This window comes from Sardina pilchardus, chromosome 2 (assembly GCF_963854185.1).
Source record: "Sardina pilchardus chromosome 2, fSarPil1.1, whole genome shotgun sequence".
In the NCBI taxonomy this organism is placed as follows: Eukaryota; Metazoa; Chordata; class Actinopteri; order Clupeiformes; family Clupeidae; genus Sardina; species Sardina pilchardus.
In genome coordinates this window covers 39,669,931-39,690,324 of record NC_084995.1, presented here as the reverse complement: position 1 = coordinate 39,690,324, position 20,394 = coordinate 39,669,931, and positions in this window count along the sequence as shown.

Below are 20,394 nucleotides of genomic sequence, written 5' to 3'. Positions count from 1 at the left end.
GGCTTTTCTCCTCTCTGGAAACACACCAATCTCTTCTTTATGAGCAGGCATTGTACAACATAAATAGTCTCTTCACTTCTGTCCTTGAACTTGATTGGGAGTAGAACTGCATGATATTACATCTCTCCACATGACGACACTGTTGCCACAGTTTCATCATGTAGCCAAAGAGAACCCTTTTTGTCCTTACAAAGTTAGGTAAGGCACACAGTGAGGGGAGACAATACCGGGGTGAATCTGAGACTATCAGCTACGAAACAAAACTTTCCCATGCATTCCTATCTCATCACTTCATATCATGTTATTTGTGCCCCTATGTTATGTTTTATCATATCTGTGCTGCGCGTTAATCCACACAATAGACCTGACATCATATTCAGATGGACTGTAAAAGAGTCTCTGTGGACCTCTGGGGGGATTATTCGAAACGCAGATGCCAGCATACTAAGATATGGTAATTTACACTGGATTGCATTGTTTGTCCTTTCTGCAACTGAATATGCACTTATCTCTCACTGTATGTACGCTATGCATATCATATTTCACAGTAGAGTCGCAGTGATTATTTCTCAAGCATGATTAGGCTATTTGCATGGCATTTCTTGGGAGATACGACGTGATTCCACACAGATGTTGAGCAGTTCGCCAGCTTGACTGCACGCGATGCATGACCCACCCTCACAGTGTCTACATTTACAATCAGTTGTACAATATGTATAAACCATTTCCCCATGGAGTGTGAAGACATTTTGATACCTGCGCCATATATCTGCGTTAGCAGAACGAAACATTGCGTGTTGTGCTGGGGGCAGTAGTTCATAGCCCACCAGAGGACCATGTTGCCTTGCATGGGACTCGGGGCTAAACGCAAATGCTCCTGGGGTAACCAGTGAGACAGTTTCATAGGGGTTAGAGCGACAGCTCCGTCTTGGCGTAGTCCCCGGGCTGGGTAGGAGACATCACTTTGAAGTCGGAGGAGAGACTGGAGAGACTTGATTGATATGGCTTGAGGAGTTGTTAGAAACCATGGTGAGGCAGATTTTACAATTTGCTGGAACTATGATGTCACCACATTTCCACTATAAAGTCTCCTCGAGCAACCATAATGGATTTTTCAGGCCTTCTATTTATTTCGCTCTTTATTTCATTATTTCCGGACTGCAGGGAAGACCACTGCACTTGCCAGATTTGGTGCATGCACTTCATTTCTTCAAGAAGATATTTGATTTTTTTTTTTCCTTTGTCATTTTTATCTTTCCATCACTATACACTGCCTCTGTTGCTGCCAAGCAGCTCGCTTGTGTGGTTTCCATGTTCTCTCAGGACTTCAGAGTCTTTCTTTTGCTGCTCCTCCAAGTTGAACTCTGAGCTAGCTCAGTCCGGGTCCCTTTGGGCGCACTTTCAACAAGTTCCAAAGAGTTTGCAATCATGTGCCAGCACCACACAACAATCCAACTACTGATTGAGTATTCAGGACAAAGTTGGAACCATTTCCCGACACCTGTTCGCCCTGTAGAGTCACTGGTTTCAAAAGTACTTTGTCACGACAACAAGGTCCTGAAAGGCAACAGTGTCCAGGACTGTTCACTCTCTCCTGAGGCATTACAAGACAAAGAAACAAGCACAGAACCCAGAAAAGAATGCAAAATCTATTAATACACCAAATACAGACTTTTAAAAATGGAAAATACTGTATTGGTTTTTTTTTGTTTGTTTTTTTTCAGCTCAGCTTTGGATGACATTAGTGCATTTGTGTGCTTCTATTAGCCTGTGTGGAATAGGAATAGAGATCTCTGTGGAATGTTTTCTTGATAATAATTATCTGATTAACATTGATTGGAATGGAATAGATATGCATGAGTATTACCACTGTATTACTGTATTACTGACAAGGACAAAGTCATGTTTTCTTGAGACTTCATTACCGTAATTTCCAAACTATTTGCTGTGGCTTACCCATTGATTTGGCCAGATTTATTCAGCTGAGATTAATACATGGGGGCAGTATTAATATGGTTTTGTTTCTTTTAACTTCCATAAAACCCTGTCCTGCAGCTTATACACAATGCAGCTAATACACCAGAAATGACTGTAGTAATTACTTCCGTCAAGGAGGTTATGTTTTTTGGGGGTTTGTTTGTTTCTTTGTCTGTCTGTCGTTTGTTTGCTTGTTTGCAAGATAACTCAAAAAGTTATGGATGGATTTCGATGAAATTTGCAGGGAAGGTCTGAAATGACACAAGTAGAAACGATTATTCATTTTGGGAGTGATCCGTATCACCGACTAGATCCAGGAGGCGGTTATTTTTTCGTTTGGCGGAGGTTTGCACTCTCTGAGTGCTTTTCTAGGTTTTTTTTTATATTCTACATGAAGATTAGTGCAATGGTCAGCCTCAGCCTTCTGTGGAAGCTTACAAGAAGTGAATTAGGTTATAGAGTGTCCTAGAACTCCTTCCTATGCACCTAAATTTGATATTTGAGCCTGTGTAGAAGCCATGCTTTTTTCCACTTGGGCAATGCAACTTAGAAATAGAGATCTCTGTGGAGTGTTTTCTTGATAATAATTATGTGATTAACATTGAAATGGAATAGATATGCATGAGCTTCAACTACTGTATTACTGACAAGGACAAAGCCATGATATCTCAATTTTCTTGAGACTTCATTACTGTAATTTTCCAACTATTGTTTGTTCGCAAGATAACTCAAGAAGTTAGGGATGGATTTCGATGAAATTTTCAGGGAAGGTCTGAAATGACCCAAGGAAGACACGCTTAAATTGGGAGTGATCCGTATCACCGCCTGGATCCTCTCTGAGTGCTTTTCTAATTTTTCTCTATTCTACATGAATATTAGTGCAATGGTCAGCCTTAGCTGTGGAAGCTTACAAGCAGTGAGTTAGGTTATAGTGTCCTATAACTCCTTCCTATGCACCAACATTTGATAATTAGTCTCCAGTAAACAATCATAATCCACGGTTGTGTAAACACTAATAAATACTGTACTTTTATTCCATAACTACTGCACATAATACTTTTTTGTAGCAGCCATGTTAATCATATTGGTGATTACATGAAAGAAAGAAACATGCAGTAGGGTCATCATCAATGGAATCACACTGATCCACACCTGTTGTACAAGGCCATGGAAGTAGCGGGTGGCTACTATTGTTTTGCCTTCAAAGTGGGACGGGTGGGTCTCTGCGTGAGTCTCTTGCCAGGTATGTGGTCTGCTTTGTTTGGCGCTTCCTAGCTTACGCCAGTGTGTGAATGACCTCGTCTGCGATAATCCCTCGCCCCCTGCTCTGCCAGCCTCCCGGCAGTTCCTCTCCAAAAGTGTTCACCTCAGCATGATGCCAGTAGGGGGCATCTGGGCCATAATCCTCTCAGTGCTGTCCATCACTCCGCTCTCACATGATTATTTTATGGACCCAAGATAATGGGCCCTGTTAACAACACCGCGCGGATTTCGGGAAGCCGTACTCGAGAGCGGACCAGGGGCAGGTGACTCTGATCCCCAGCTGTGATTGTCCCTGACTTAGGGGAGAAAAAAAATCCAGCCCAACAGGACGTCTGTGACCCTCATTAGTCGTAATGCGCGAGGTGGGTGCGTCACATGCATGCCACCCCACACCACGTGCCACACCAAGTCGAGGGTGTCAGAGGTTAGGGTCATGACTGTGTGTGTGAGCCTATTTCTGTGAGAATTAGCAATGATTCCCCCCCCCTTCGTACCATCTGTTTGACTGGATTTTAAGTGCTGATCCCACTGGGTGGTATTTTTCACACTAAAACGGCCACATCTGTAGCTCTAATATGAGGAACAGCCTATAAATTACAGACAATCAACCTAATATCGTTCGGTTAATATTGGCGCTACAACACCCCACCCCACCCCCCCCCCACCCCCACCCCTCAAAAAACAAAAAAACAAAAAAATAAAACATAGCTTGTCCTTCATCTTTTATAGTTGATCATCATGGTAACGTTCAGTGCTTTTATCAAGTCAATACCAGAATGATCCAGTGCAGCAGGCACACTTTGAAGGTAATGCCCAAACGTGCTGACTGTTTCCCCTGTGTACGTGCTCATGCCTCCTCTCTGCCTCCGGCATGTTGAGCTTGTGCAATGAGACGCCTTTACAAAGAGAATTGCATAGCAGTCTCGGCACTGGCAAACAAGTGTGCAACCCTGCACAGAACCCTGCACCCTCGCATGCTCTAGATTGCCTTGGCCTGGAATGCAAACTATTGGCTAAGATTTAGTAGCAGAGGGTGGAGCTTGCATGTTACTAACCGAATGTGCTCCCCCTCCCCAAGTTATCATTTTATAATATTGATTTGTTCATTCATTTAGTTGGTTTCTTTCTTTTAAAAAAAAAAAAAAAAAAAAAAAAAAAAAAGGTGTTCTTCAGAACTAAATGAGGCTCACAGTGCCTGACCTCCATGTTTTGTGTGAGAATCTAAATAAAGTATTCTAAACACAGGCAATGTGCAGTTCAATACTGGCCCTACGGTGCTGCATGGCGTAAATGCCATTTCAACGCAAGAGGAGTAACTCCGAGTGCTGGCTGGGGGGTTTGCTCAGATCAGAGGATATTTCCCAGCGGAAGACTTTACAGTCTCTCATGTGCCCTCTATTACTGTGCCTCCATCGGGTGAATAGCAAATATCTCCCCGTGGTGCATTCAAAGCAATCTACAAACAACGGCAGCACAATCACAGGCTGGTTCGTCCACACCCCTCATTCAGAGTGTCCATCTGGTTTGTTGAGTTCTCAACCCGATCTTTGCCTTGGGGAAGTAGTCTGACGCTCAGAGCCTGTCTCGGCTCTTCACTTGGTGAGATATGGGGTAATTGAGTTTGATATGTGCGTCAGGTGCATTAATCCGCTCAACGTACACGTCGATTTGGATCTTAAACAGCTCATCAGAACATGAAAACAGCAGACTAAAAAATCAAAAACAGATTTTTTAATTTTTTTTTTCCTTCTGGAATTATGCTTTCCAGATCAGAGGAAGTGCATTGAAAGGGACAGTGTATTTAGTGATTTTCTTTTTATATGCAATGCTTAATGTTCCATTTATTTGGTATTTCAAAGTACATTGATTACTCAAAGTCATTTAGTATATCCAAGAGGGAATATTATTAATGACTTTTTACATTATGAGATTTAATACATTTTATGCACTTAAGTTTTGCTTGACAGGAAAAATTATTTGAGAATTTACTTGATTTCACAAATCAATCCATCAAAGTATAACATTATACTCATACATAATGTTAAATATGCAACATGTTACCATATAACAACACAAAATGAGCTGTTATTTGATATTCTAATATGATCAATCATGTCAGAGATTTGGGAAATATTGAAAGAAATTCTGCTTTAAAATATAACTGCATTTAGCCTTATTATGTGTCAAAAGCTCTCTCTCTCTCTCTCTCTCTCTCTGTATGTGTGTGTGTGTGTGTGTGTGTGTGTGTGTGTCTTAACAAAAGGAACAAAATATTGAAAAGACAAACGCATTAAAACAACTTGCAATTGAAGAAAAATCACATTTAGTGAATATAAACGTAATGTTTTGACCCTATTAAACGTCATGGCCTTTTTGGAAGATCTATCCAGCATTACACTATTCAGACCTAAAGCCACAACACTTAAAGATAAGTGTTCTAAATTATTCTTTGTCAGCTCCAACACTACATCCAATGCGCTGTAAAATGTGCATGTTTTTCCACAGACCTTCGAGTCCCCTGCCTGTCAAAATGGAGGAAAGGTTACAAAGTGATATGTGAGAACACTGCCCCCTAGTGCAAGCTTTGGCTTGTTTTGGTCATGATTGAAACCAAATTGGTACTGCCAAAACACCAACCGATCAATCAATTATTTAAAGTGCAAAATCACCATGCCACCACACACTTTACAATATAACAAATAATCAAATCAAATAAAGTCACTAATTGGCTAAATGATATCGGTTTCGGTACCAGTCATGCAGTCTTTGCAATCAAATGCTGGAAGGGCAAGTTGCAGGTTAACAGCAGCAGGCCTCTGGGAGCAACAGACATCAGAGCTAAGTTGGAGGTCTGTAACAGTGAAGCTTTTCACATATTTGACAAGGGGATGTTTTCCTGCAGCCTTGCTAGCTTGATTGTAGGTCTACTCCTGTGGTAGCCTAAGGCCTATGTCTGTTAGCCTATGGGCCTGTTACCCAGGTGTGTAGCGCTAGTTTGTTAACATAGGTCTAAGTAAAGGTTATTACAGTTTTTGTTATCTCATGAAATCGCATGGTTTTCAGAAGAATGTTTTCTAAAGACAGATATGATAATACCATGACCTCATTCATCTGCAATTTTGCATTCCAATTTCAAGTAGCCTACATGTAAGTTCTTGGTCTTAGGTTAAAGCTAAAGTGGGAATATCCAACATTTACTTTTATTCATTCAGTAGCCTAGATGCTTTGATTCAAAGTGACTTACAAGAAACAGGAATGGACAAAAATACATCAAAATGTATTTTAAAATAAATATCAAATACCCTAATTTTTTAAAAAAAAATAATAAAATACCTACTGTATTTTTGTATTTTTTATGTTAAAAAATATCACTTCGCAAACCTTCCATCTGGCTATTTAGTCTAGTCCTTCATCGGTACACTGACTGATTAAGTGGACATTGTTTGAGAGCAACAGCTTTTCTCTGCCTATATGAGACATGCCATAAATCAACCGTCAGCCTTAATATTGTATCAGAGATGTACTCAACAAGTCACAACTGAACGTCAAATGGTACACTGAACCACTGAACCTACTGAGAGCCACAGAATGTGGGCTACAGCAGCCCAATGCCGTTCTATTACCTTAAAATAACGACTACAGTAATTTCCCGCATATAAGCCACATTGTGTATAAGCCGCAGGACAGTGTTATATGCAAGTTAAAAGAAACATAACCATATTAACACCATATTAACTGCCTCCTTGTATTAACCTCACAACTGAAGAAATTTAGCAAAATCAATGTATAAGCCGCGGCTAATAGTCGGGAAATTACGGTATAAACACATGGTGCACTGACATACAGTATAATACAGAGAATGAAGTCTCTGACATTGTCAGTGTGTGCCCAGAAAGCTTATATACAGTATGTTTAGGAGATGCATAGGGCAACATTTTGAGCAGGGCAACCACATAATCGGTGCCATGTGTTCTGATTGGATGATCATGTTTATTTAATTTACTGATTGAAATCCCCAAGAAAAATAAGTTGCCTTATATCTCAGAGAATGTCCCAGATCCACATTACTTACTGTAAGCAAACTTATAAGTGTGGGTGAGCAAACCATGTGGCTGAGTGAGTGGGTTGATGTGAGAGAGGGAGTATTGTGTGTGTGTGTGTGTGTGTGTGTGTGTGTGTGTGTGTATGTGTGTGTGTGTGTGTGTGTGTGTGTGTGTGTGTGTGTGTGTGTGTGTGTGTGTGTGTGTGTGTGTGTGTGTGTGTGTGTGTGTGTGTGTGTGTGTGTGTGTGTGAGTGAGTGAGTGAGTGAGTGAGTGAGTGAGTGAGTGAGTGAGAGAGAGAGAGCACAACATGCGACTCATCTTGCACTGGATCATCTTCCTGAATCTGATCACATCAAATCTGGGCAAATTACTATCAGCAAAAGCATGGTTCTACCAAAAATATTTGACGGTATTTTTAAACTACACCCCTATAAAGTATTTTATACAAACTACACACCCATTTTCTTCAATCCAATACAAATAATTAATACTATTCTTGTATTTAAAATGTGTATTTTAAATTTATCATAAATAGCCTACTGCTCATCCCTGACAACAACAAGGAGTAACATTCAAGTTACAATGCCGAGAAGAAGAATGAATACTTACAATAAAAACTACTTCCAGAGGATGTGGAGTGGAGCTTCTTAAAAATAGAGAGGGACGCCCCTGCTCTGGTCGCGTTTGTATGTTGTTGTTGTTGTTGTATCCTGCAATTAGAGCAACACATTTAGTTTAGCAGCTCATTAAAAACTAGATCATCTGCACTCACGTGGTAGAAAATATATATTTCTTTCTGTCTACACGATGACATAATTTTCCTGTGCTATAGTTCAAATGCTTCCCAGGTTTGCATCACATCACCATTCAAGGGTCCAGCACTACACAGTGGTTGAAAACACTACATGCAAGAAGACTGACATCAAAGGACCAATAAAAAACTACACGGCTAATTGTAACCTGATACATACAGACCTAACAGAGTACCATATATTTTCAGCAGAAAACACAGAAATTCAGCTGCAGCAGACAACAGAAGTAAAACACAAGGCCCTAGAGAACTAGGCCAACATTGTCTGGAGTCTCGGTTCCTGCTGTCTCACTTACCCCATGGCAGCAGGGCATCCATCTCCGAATGGATTTTCCACTAGGATTATGCCCCTGGCCTCGGAGCTGGGACTGTCCTGGAATGGTTCCACAACAGTGAATTCAACTTATTGCAGTTGCCTTCCCAATGGGTCTCAAGCCCAGATGTATCCATGAGGTGAGTTACTGTATGCTGCAGACAGAGTTCAGAAAGGAGTTCCCCAGACACCCACTGTGGGCAGCACCTTGAGTATTTTGGGCTGGCATGTCTCTTAGATAATGCCATAATTTTGAAGGATCTATTTTCTCTGAGGCCACTGGGAGGGATATAATTGATGCCTTTGTACCTTGTGGATAGTGTACACCGACTCATATTTTTCCGTCTTTCATAAAATGAATGGAGTTATCAATCTACGGTAGAAATGATTTGTAATGAACTGTCTTCATTCTTGAAACTTTAAGCCTCGAAAACTGAAATTATCTTTTTTCCGATAGACCATGGTGTTTTTTTCTAAACCAGTTAGCAGGCTGCTGTTAACCACAGTGTGCGACAGGCCAGAAGATATATTCACTTTGCACATGGTCGACAAAAAGGCGAGAACACAAGCACACATTTAGCAACCATCACTCTTGATGAGGCTGAGAAAGCCCCTGCTGCGAACAAAGTGTGAAAACAAGTGTTTCCTTTTAATCAGATTCACGGGCTGACAAAGCCCCCCATGTGCTGTCTAATGTCATGGATGGTGAGAGAGTCAGTGTGTTACTGTGTCACCCTCCTCGTCTTAAACCCAGGAATGAAACAAACGGGAAAATCCCAACAAAGTAGATGAAACATCTCCAGCACTTTGAACTGAAGAGTCCTGCTGTGGGGCTTTGCCGAAGCAGGGAGCTTTGTGTTTTCCCCACAATCCCTCAGAAGCGAAAATGTCAAAAGCGGAACCCGTGAGGGGGCTGGGGAGATATTGCCTCTGGAGCGCACTGGCATATTCTGGGTGATGAGAGATAAAGGGAGACCCTCTAAGAGGCCCAGCGTGAGCGTGGCTGGGGGGCGTGCGGTGCCGGCCCGGGTGCCAGTCAGCAGGAGAGGCAACCGTCGTGGCGCGCGCGCCCGGGATGAGGTTGCAACTCCGAGTGTAATGGCGGTGACCGAGCTATTCTGAACCTTATCCAAAAAGCTGAACACGCTGTAATGTCATAATTACCTCATTTATTTGAATGCGTTCAGTGGTGAGATGGGGGAGTCTAAATTGCTCTGGGATAATACAGTTAGGATATCAATAAAATTACTATGGGAAAATAATTAATTGACAGTTTAAAAAGTCACTAATTGGCCTTGAGAATTTACTTGCATCATTATAGTCGGATTAAGACCTTTTGAAAGGATCCATTAAGCAAAGACAATGGCAAGATTGGATATTTTGCAAGGCCTACTGTCTCAATACGCTAATTGAATGAACTCATAATAACATAATACGAATCTTGTAACAACTAAAGCAGTATTTATATTCAAACTGTGATGTAATAAGAACTCTCATTATGGTGTTTAGCTCATTTTGGTTAACTTATTGTGTGACATCTCCAAGTAGCAGTAGTCACATTTGTTGGAAGTGGCTGCCAGGAAACAGAATGGGTAATGGAGAAAATGTTTTAATCTATTTTGAAGTCCTAGCCCAAATTAAAATGTTGTAGACAGAGCTCACACATAAGCAATGTATAGCATATAGGCTATACCCCAGCAAGAGCAGTCAAATCCTCTGATCAATTTCTTTTGATTTTCCACAATATCAAGGAGATTGTGTTTTTGCAGATTATGATTTATTCCTTAGCTTTTAGTTTTGTGTAGGAATTGCCTGTTAACTTTTCTTTTTGGTCTTTTCTTTTATTTTATTTGTAATGAAATGTTTTTTATTAACTTCTATTTACTATCTTTTGTCATGCTTGTAGGCTACTGTTTGGTTTTGTTTTGATAACTATTTTAGCACTATAGTGCCGTTGTTTTTAAATGTGCTCTAAATTGACATTGACATGTAACTTAGTTTTAAACTCGGCACTGGATTTTAAATAGCTTCATTTTATGACTTGACACACAATATAGAGCTCAACAATGATTGCTCACTCTTGAGTTGGAAGTTAAAATCCTACTCATTTTCTCCATTGAGAATTCAATTATAAGGACTCATTGGTTCTCATTCTTCTGTAGCACTTTTTGAAATCAGTCTTCTCTTGAAACATTAACTTAAAAAAACACAGTTTGGCATGGCACAGTCAAAAACCTATGTTGCTTCCAATGTCTCTGACTTCAAAACTAAACTACTTACGTCCAATCAATTATGCTATGACATAGTGCTATCTAATTGGAAGCTAACATTTTATCAGACCTAAAGATAAATGATGTTAAACCAATACATTTCTTATGAATTGTCATGCAATGTCAAGTTTTACCGTTTTGACTGTTCCGTTTTTAAACTAAATTATTATTTCAGATTAATTTGTCCCTATTTGGCCCTTACATTACCCAGCCCCTAATTGATGAGACAAGCAATTATAAACTTGAACACTGAGAGCCAACAATTTCTAAATATCCATTAACTATCAACTTGTTTCTTCTCTCTTCACTCTTCTGACGTCACCTCTTCCAACAAGCAGTTTGTTTACAGGCCTTTCCAAAGTGCTGGTCTTGGTCTTTAATTTCTCTCATCATATACCATTCCATTGGAGTCCGGCAACGCTTCAACTACTTTCCCCATGAGCCACGAGTTGCATGGAGAAGAACTTCTTCCATCCCTTTCTTGTGTACATGTCATGAGGCATGTTGCGTTGACACTGAGTATCAATAAGTGATTAGGTGTTAGAGGCTCTCCGTTGTTCACATCATTTGAGACAGATGTAGGCCTAGCAACCTGCTGTTGATGATGCTTTCAACCTCGCACATTATTGTCTGAAGACAATCATCATTCACTGTCTGCTCTTTCAATAGGGAGTTAAGGATTCTTCACACCATCCGAAATGTCAAATCCCAAACCCAACCTTAGTGAAGCGGCTGGGCTGTTGAATATCCACGTTATTGCCTTTGGCTGCAAGGCTCTTTCAATGTTGTCTGTTGAATGGCTTCTCTCAACTTTCTTTCAGTGGCCACAAAGTTGTTAGACCGCATGATGGTGACTTGACCTGTCCTGAAACAGCGAATGGTATGCAGGAGTCTGTGTTGAGGCCGTCTGCAACTTCGATGTGCAGAGCTCTGAGAGCGAGACAAGTGAACATCACGCCGTACCTTTTGACTGTACCCCGGCCCGATAATCCTGTGGCACACGGTACATTTGTTGATTATCTTTCGGATTGCGGAATTGTCTTGTGGTATACCTGCATCTCAGTTGTGCCAAGACATAACTGTGTTCACAGTGTCCTGTTCGTATGTCTCTCAATCAGTGAAGCAACTCAGCTCCACCAACCCTCAAAGTACCATCTTGAAGAATCGGATCCAGTTTGAACAGCTGACTGCTGCAACTGAGCTGTTTACCTTTCTCCAGTACTTTGATTTCTTCTCCAAACTGCTGTCTTTGGCTGAAATGGATTATTTCAGATTCTGCGGCAACCAGATCATCCGTTAAGTGATTTCCTTTCTGTTGCTTTGAATCTCTTCATTTGTTCATTCTCTATTGTTAACTTTTACCTTGGCTTTTTATTCTTGATATTTCCTTTCTTTCCTCTTTCAGCTTCCAGAGTTTCCTTCACCTTTAAATCCAGGCCACTGATCTTTTTAGTTTATGCCAGTCAGAGTAATAGTGGATCAGTTTGTTCATTGATTCCATATTTTCTTCAACCTTGATCAGGTTGACTGTAGCTCCATTCTTGACTTCCGGATCATTTTGAAGGCTTTCTTTCCACAGACCGTTCTGGCCAATCACATTCATTGTTCAGCAAGAAGCCTGGCCCATTGATCCATGTTCCTCCTTGCAGCAAACTCTTCGCTTTGGGGCCCCTAGCTTGATCTGCAGGATTTTCCGTTGTTCTGATGTACTTCGATTGCAATGGCTTGGTTGCTTCTCGGATCAACGAGATTCTGTTAGCAACGGAAGTTTTAAAACCAGCAGTTTCACTATCAATGTATTTGACCACTGTAGTGCTGTCCATGCAGAAAACAGATTGTTGCAGTGGAACTTAAAGCTCTTGAGTGTCAACTGGTCAACTAAAGTTTGGGGAGTGGGATCAGTTTGAGTAGGGACTTCCCCATGTGGAAAGCACAATGTTTCTCACCTTGGCTATTCTCTGGAAGCAGATTAGACACAGTGCCATATATGCATACTCTCTGAGGCGTCTGAAAATGATGTAAGTGCGCTACAGCTGTGCATCCAAAATCTATAGGCTTCAAACAACTGCTCACATGGAAGATGGAGTGATGACTGACATTTTCAATCCATCTTTCAGCGGTTGAAAAGCGGTTGAGTTTAGTAATACCAGAGCCAGAAAGACAAGGGAGTCCTAGATGTGCAACAAACGTGAGCATAACAAGGACAGAAGAGAGATCTTCCTTTTGAAGAAATAAGATATTTTCACCAAATCAATGTTTTAATCTCTTATTCTTCCAATTCCAAATCAGGGTTAGGTTTATTCCTGATGGCCCTGAAAAAGAAGGTCAGTAGGCCTACTGCATTGCACTGTTAGTTTGTTATATTACCGTACAATTAGGACACGGTGCCTTTTTTAGTTTTTCGGATAGTTTTTTTGCTCGAAATGATGTGTTGTATAAGTATGAGTCACGTATAGCTGTTTAGCCTAAGGCATGGTCTAAAACTCTTTACACACAGATTTTTCCATGGGAGAAATGAATGAGAAATTTACATCCGGACAAGCAGCTCTCTCGGAGGAGGGGCGGGACTGTCGAGCTCGCCTACTCTCCTGCAGATTTTTTTCTTTAAACAAAATAAGGTCAGTGTGAGGGATCCCTGTGTGTTCATTCGTGATAGCATAAGTGATTACATTTTTTTTCTCTTTCAAGTTTACTTAAAAGTGTCACAAATAGTCACAGTCAAGCTGCCTGCGGTAAAGTTAGATTAACCTTTCATAAATATAAGTCACACCTTAATTCTATCACTTAAAGAGGACATAGAATGGATGAATTGAGTATTGCACTGTGTTCTCTGATGTTAAAATAGTATATATTCAACTTTGATTTAAAAAAATAAACTCAATTGCAATTTTACAAGACTAATTAAAACCATATATTTAGGCTGGGTATTGAAATGGTCTGTTTGACTAAATGGCGCCCTCTTTGGCAACCCCAATTGAACTTCAATGGCTTTGCGAGGTCTGACATCACAAGCAAGCAGTTTTGCTGAATCGCCCATTTTTTAGTGTCTATTTCTAAGTTCAAGATTTTCATATGAAGGAGCTGCACAACCATGCCTCATGTTCATGATAGCTCTTTGCTTATGCACAACCTCTCATAATTCATGAAAACCAAGAAAAAAAATATTTCCATTCTATGTCACCTTTAAAATATGAACATTTTCCTACAGGCTATGTTATGCCGAAGTTCCACAATTAGCATAGCTTTAGGAGCTTGTGGTGAGCTACAAGCTAAATTCATCCTCAACACTGGGGTACTGGAAGCAAATTAGGTTGGTAACATAGGCTAGTTTCGGCATGAGTTACATACACATATTTCCTTGTTGTGTTGTAAATATTATAGACTATTGGAATTAATTATGTGATCCTAGCTTGCTTTCCCCAAAAGAGGAGCGTGATGCAGAGAAATATCGCTTCATGATGCGGTTGTACGAATTTAGAGATTCATCCCATGTGATTCCCATCAATGAATGGGATTTGTCATCAAATCATATTGCAGTGATACCGATAGCCAATTACAATGCAGGATTCTAACATCCAATCAGAATGTACAGTATGATTCCATTTGCCAATAGACTCTTGAACACCTTGACACCTTGAATCTGCTGGTCTGGGTGCGGAGAGACCTGTAATGCGTCCCAGAGAGGAGTGGGATGAACCAGGGGGTCAGGATTTGGCTGATTAGCTTCGCCGATTAGCAAGGCACTTCCTCGTCGCCATTTTCCAGAATATTTCCAGAAATACATCATGTCCGGTGCCGTTTTCCTCATGCTGATTGGTGGCTGTTCCACTCTCAGCTCATGCACGAGCTTAGTGTGGGCACAAGCTCTCTCCTTCTGTACCTTACGTCAATCAGTAACCTGGCACTTAATTGGCTAAGTAAAACGGCACCGGAAACAAGCCCCTTGAAACGCCATGTTGAAGCCTGAAAAAAATCGCTCAATTTTGGCAATTTTCACTAGCCTAGCATTCCCATTGAAATGAATGGGGGTGGAACTTGTTCACTTTCTCCAGTTCTTATAATACCTCCATGGGATGAACAGTCTGTGGTTGGGGTGGAAACAGTCTTTGATGATGCTGTGCACCTTAGCATCGGTTGCCCAGGATGGCCTCGATGGAAGGGAGTGAGGAGTCGGTGATGCGTTGGGCAGTTTTAACCACCCTCTGAAGTGCTTTCTGGTCGGAGGCAGAGCAGTTATCGTATCATACTGTGACACTGTTGGTGAAAATGCTCTTGATGGAGGAGATAGGTGGACCTTCTTTAGTTTCCTCAGAAAGAAGAGACACTGGTGAGATAGCAGCATTCTACTGCCAGAATGCAGGATATCATTAGCCAACTGCAGGGACTTCAACAACCAATCCAACTGCAGGGATTCAGCCAATCAAATTGCATTTCATACTCAAGTCAACTAAAAAATTGTGCTTTACATAATCCCAAACCAGAGACCCCATATAAAGTGATTAAAGGGTTTAAGGGACAAAAAAAAGGAAAATAAAAGGGAATATCCAAATGTAGGCCTATCAGATTCCAACAGCCAATCAGATGACAGGGATTTCAACAACCATTGGCTACTGGGTCAAAGAGACAATTTTTCATTTAATGAGTTGAACATTTCTCAAAATGCGTTAAAGTAGCCTATAGCAGTTTGCATACAGTTTAGCTTACAGTTGAGAGTGATTTTCAATAGGCCACACTGCAACTCCTCAAAAATGCCCTGAAACAAGAGTGAACATATTTTACAGTCGAATTTATGAGGAATAATTCTTTCACATCCTGATCATCTGATGCTCCATTAGACCTTAGCTAGCTACTCAGTATTGTGACTTAAATTTCTTATTTCTTCCATATGATATTCAGAATTATGGTTGGATACAGGGTATGAGTCATTTTTTTACATTCTTCGTCCTTCTAAAGTGTCAAAGTGCTACAACTTCTGTAACCAACAACTCTTTGATAACTTATAAAGATATGCTCTCTGCAAAAACAGGTGGTCTCATGGCACAACTTACCCGATATGTGGGTAAGATGATGCTGTCACATGATAAAATGTATACGGTTTCCTAAAAAAAAAGGGTGGCTCATCTTACCCCTATGCTGAACACCTCGCTCTCCCCTACAGTTTGTAAACTAGAAGCCACTTATAGAAATGTTAACAGTTTGACAGAACTGAACAGTTGAACAATTGACAACAGTTCTTACTTGTTTATTAAAGTTTATTCAATCCATTCAGTTCTCAAAAAGGCAAATTGAGCTCAGTCTTTGTGTGTACATCTGATGTGGCAGTATAGCCTATAATCAGTGAATTGGTGTAGGGATACAATGTTTTTTGTATTGGAGATGGTAAAGCAAATGTGATAGTCTGCCGTTACTGGCCTAAATACTAGATCTGGGTCATTCATTTCCGTGTCATCAGAAAATCCAGGAAAATGGTTGCTGCGCAGTCTCAGATTGTCTACATAGCCTCATGTTTAGGTCCCAAAACTGAGAGCTGTAAAATATTTTTGTTAAATTCCATCTAATATATATATATATATATATATATATATATATATATATATATATATATATATATTTATCCTTTATGTGTTGTCAGTTTTTACACTCTCAGAAATGTCTCATCTTGGCCATGATCGAGCATTATCCTAACCTATGGCCAATATTTCATATAGCCTAGGTTAGATTGCTGTAGGCCCTATAGGCCGCGAGCTAGATAGGCCTACCGTGCACCCCCCCCACCTCCCAACAAAACCATACTTTTTTGAAAGGTCTGGGTGTGTAGAATATGAATCTGAATGTTAACATTGAACATTTTGGGATGCACTACCTGTTTTAGCCCTGAGAATAGGGAAACCCTAAAAACCGATTATAAGCGATTCTAACACATCAAGATGGTCCTAGTCAATCAGAACAGCTTTTAAGTGACCTATTACACACTCAAACTTCACATATGAAGACTTAGGTCAAATGTCTACCATGCTGCTTATTGGTAGGTGTCTTAAATTAACATAGGCAAAGCCATATATTGATATAATGAGCCCATTTCATGTATAGGCCACAAAGTAGATACGACTACCATACACCCCCTACCCCCTTTTCTAACAAAATCATGCTTTTGTGAAAGGTTTGGATGTGTAAAATATGAATATGAATGTTAACATTGAACATTTTGGGTTGCACTACCTGTTTTAGCCCTATGAATAGGGAAACCCTAAAAACCGATTATAAGCGATTCTAACACATCAAGATGGTCCTAGTCAATCAGAACAGCTTTTAAGTGACCTATTACACACTCAAACTTCACATATGAAGACTTAGGTCAAATATCTACCATGCTGATTATTGGTAGGTGTCTTAAATTAACATAGGTAAAGCCTTATATTGATATAATCAGCCCATTTCATGTATAGGCCACAAAGTAGATACACCTACCATACACCCCCCAACCCCCCTTTCTAACAAAACCATGATTTTTTTTTTAAAGGTTTGGATGTGTAAAATATGAAACTGAATGTTAACATTGAACATTTTGGGTTGTACTACCTGTTTTAGCCCTGTGAATAGGGAAACCCTAAAAAACGATTTCAAGCGATTTTAACACAGAGATTATCCTAGTCAATCAGAACAGCTTTTAGATGACCTATCACACACTCAAACTTCACATAATGAAGACTTAAGTCAAATATCTACCATGCTGCATATTGGTAGGTGTCTAAAATTAACATAGCTAAGGCCTTATATTGATATAGGGAGCTAATTGTATAGGCCACAACCTAGATACGCCTAACATACACCCCCAACCCCCTCTCCTAATAAAATCCTGCATTTTAGAAAAGTTTCAGTCTGTAGAAGATGAATCTGAATGTTAACATTGAACATTTTAGGAAAGCACTATTTGTTTTCAGCCTCTGAATAGGGAAAAAAAAACTATTTTAAGCGATTTTAACAGAGGTTGTCCTAGTCAAAGAACAGCTTTTAGATGATCCATTACACACTCAAATTTCACATATTGACTTAGGTGAAAGAACACCCTATACTGCTTCTTGGTAAGTGACTACATTTAATATAGTTAAGGCCTTGGGCCCTATTTTCATGATGCAAAATCTGGCAGAAAGCGTGTAATAATAACAACGCAAAGCTTATTCCTATCGTAGAGTTTTTCGCCATGCGCGTCTCTTTTATTGAGCAATGTGCCAAGGGGTGTGGGAATTAATGACTTAAGAACGGGTCTGGCACATTATCTAAGAATCATGATCTTACATCAACTAAAATGCATTGCACTACTGACCAAGGGAAACCTGGTCAGAAATCAGTGGCGAGTTGTTATTATTTTAAGAGTGCATTATCAACAATGATGCGGGCGCTATTTGTTAAGTTGCGCTGCTTGCTCTTAAAGGGAATGACCGATGACACTCGCATTAGTTTAAAGGATGTTTTGCCCGAAACACACCCATTACTGATTAAGAAACATAGGAATGCCTTGTTGTGCCATTCGTTATCCATTTTATAACGAAAACACTCCCAATGTGGACAGGACAGCCTACTAAATTTAAATAAACTTTAAATAAGTGACCATGAAGTGTGGTAATACAGCCCCTTATGTTGATTTCATGAGCCCATTTCCTACCCAGCATGCACATACACACAATGACTATACAATAACTATGTACATACAGCATGGAAAATAACTATACAGCACACACAAAAATGTGCAATACAGCATGCATACAGACACGCAATAACTACACTGAACAAAATTATAAACACACCACTTTCACAACATTTCTCTCAAATATTGTTCACAACTCTATGTTAGTGAGCACTTCTTCTTTGCCAATATAATCCATCCACCTCACAGGTGTGGCATATCAAGATGTTGATTAGACAACATGATTATTGCACAGGTGTGCCTAAGCCTGGCTACAATGAAAGGCCACTCTAAAATATGCAGTTTCACGGTATTGTCTTCACATACAGTGATTTTGCCTTTTGACACCGATGTTCTAGGCATGTCAATAATTCCTTCGCATAGAGTTGATCAGGTTGTTGATTGTGGCCTATGGAATGTTGGTCCACTCCTCTTCAACTCCTCTTGCAAAGTTGCTGGATATTGGCAGGAGCTGGAGCATGCTGTCGTATATGCCGACCCAGAGCATCCCAAACATGCTCAATGGGGGTGACATGATTGGTGAGTATGCTGGCCATGCAAGACTTGGATGTTTTCAGCTTCCAGGAATTGTTTACAGATCCTTGCAACATGGTGCTGTGCATCATCATTCATGCTGCAACATGAGGTGATGGTGGTGGATGAGATGCTATGGATGGATGCCATCAATAAAATGCACCTATGTTCGTTGTCCATAACACACGTCTGCCCATCCCATAAAGCCATACATGCTGTCTGCCATCGGTCCTGTACAGTGAAGAGAACACATCTCCAAAGTGCCAGACGCCTTCGAATGTGAGCATTTGCCCACTCCAGTCAGTTACGATGACAAACTGCAGTCAGGTTGAGACCCCAATAAGGACGACGAGCATGCAGATGAGCTTCCCTGACACGGCTTCTGACACTTTGTGCAGAACCGATTGTTGCAGCAGCTGTTCGGGTGGTGGGTCTCAGATGATCTTGGAGGTGAAGATGCTAGATGTAGAGTTCCTGGGCTGGTGTGGTTACACATGGTCTACTGTTGTTGTGAGGCTGGTTGGATACAGTACTACCAAATTCTCTGAAATGCCTTTGGAGATGGCTTATGGTAGAGAAATGAGCATTCCTGCAGTCAGAGGGAGCAGCCAAGGGTAGGCTCCCTTGAAGCTTGCAACATCTGTGGCATTGTGCTGTGTGATGGAACTACACATTTTAGAGTGATCTTTTATTGTGAGCCTGCCAGCCTAAGGCACACCTGACATCTTAATAGGCCACACCTATGAGGTGGATGGATTATATTGGCAAAGGAGAAGTGCTCACTAGCACAGATTTATGAACAATATTTGAGTGAAATAGGCCTTTTGTGTATAAAGTCTTAGCTCTTTGAGTTCAGCTCATTATAAATGGGGGCATAAAACAAAAGTGTTACTTTTATAAGTTTGTTCAGTGTAGTTACAGTGTCTGTGTACATGCTGTAGTTCATTTGTGTGTGTGTGTTTGTGTGTGTGTGTGAGAGAGAGAGAGAGAGAAATGAGAATGCTTTATAGTTCTCTTGTATTAAGTTATTGTGCATTTGTGCCTACCATACACCCCCAACCCCAAAGCAGAGGGATTGGGGGTGTATGGTAGGCGTATCTACAGTAGATTGTGGCCTATACATGAAATTAGCTCCCTATATCAGTATAAGGCCTTAGCTATGTTAATTTTAGACACCTACCCTACCAATATGCAGCATGGTAGATATTTGACCTAAGTCTTCATATGTGAACTTTGAGTCTGTAATAGGTCATCTAAAACCTGTTCTGATTGACTAGGACCATCTTCATGTGTTAGAATCGCTTATAATCGGTTTTTAGGGTTTCCCTATTCATAGGGCTAAAACAGGTAGTGCAACCCAAAATGTTCAATGTTAACATTCATATTCATATTTTACACATCCAAACCTTTCACAAAAGCATGATTTTGTTAGAAAAGGGGGTAGGCGGTGTATGGTAGTCGTATCTACTTTGTGGCCTATACATGATATGGGCTCATTA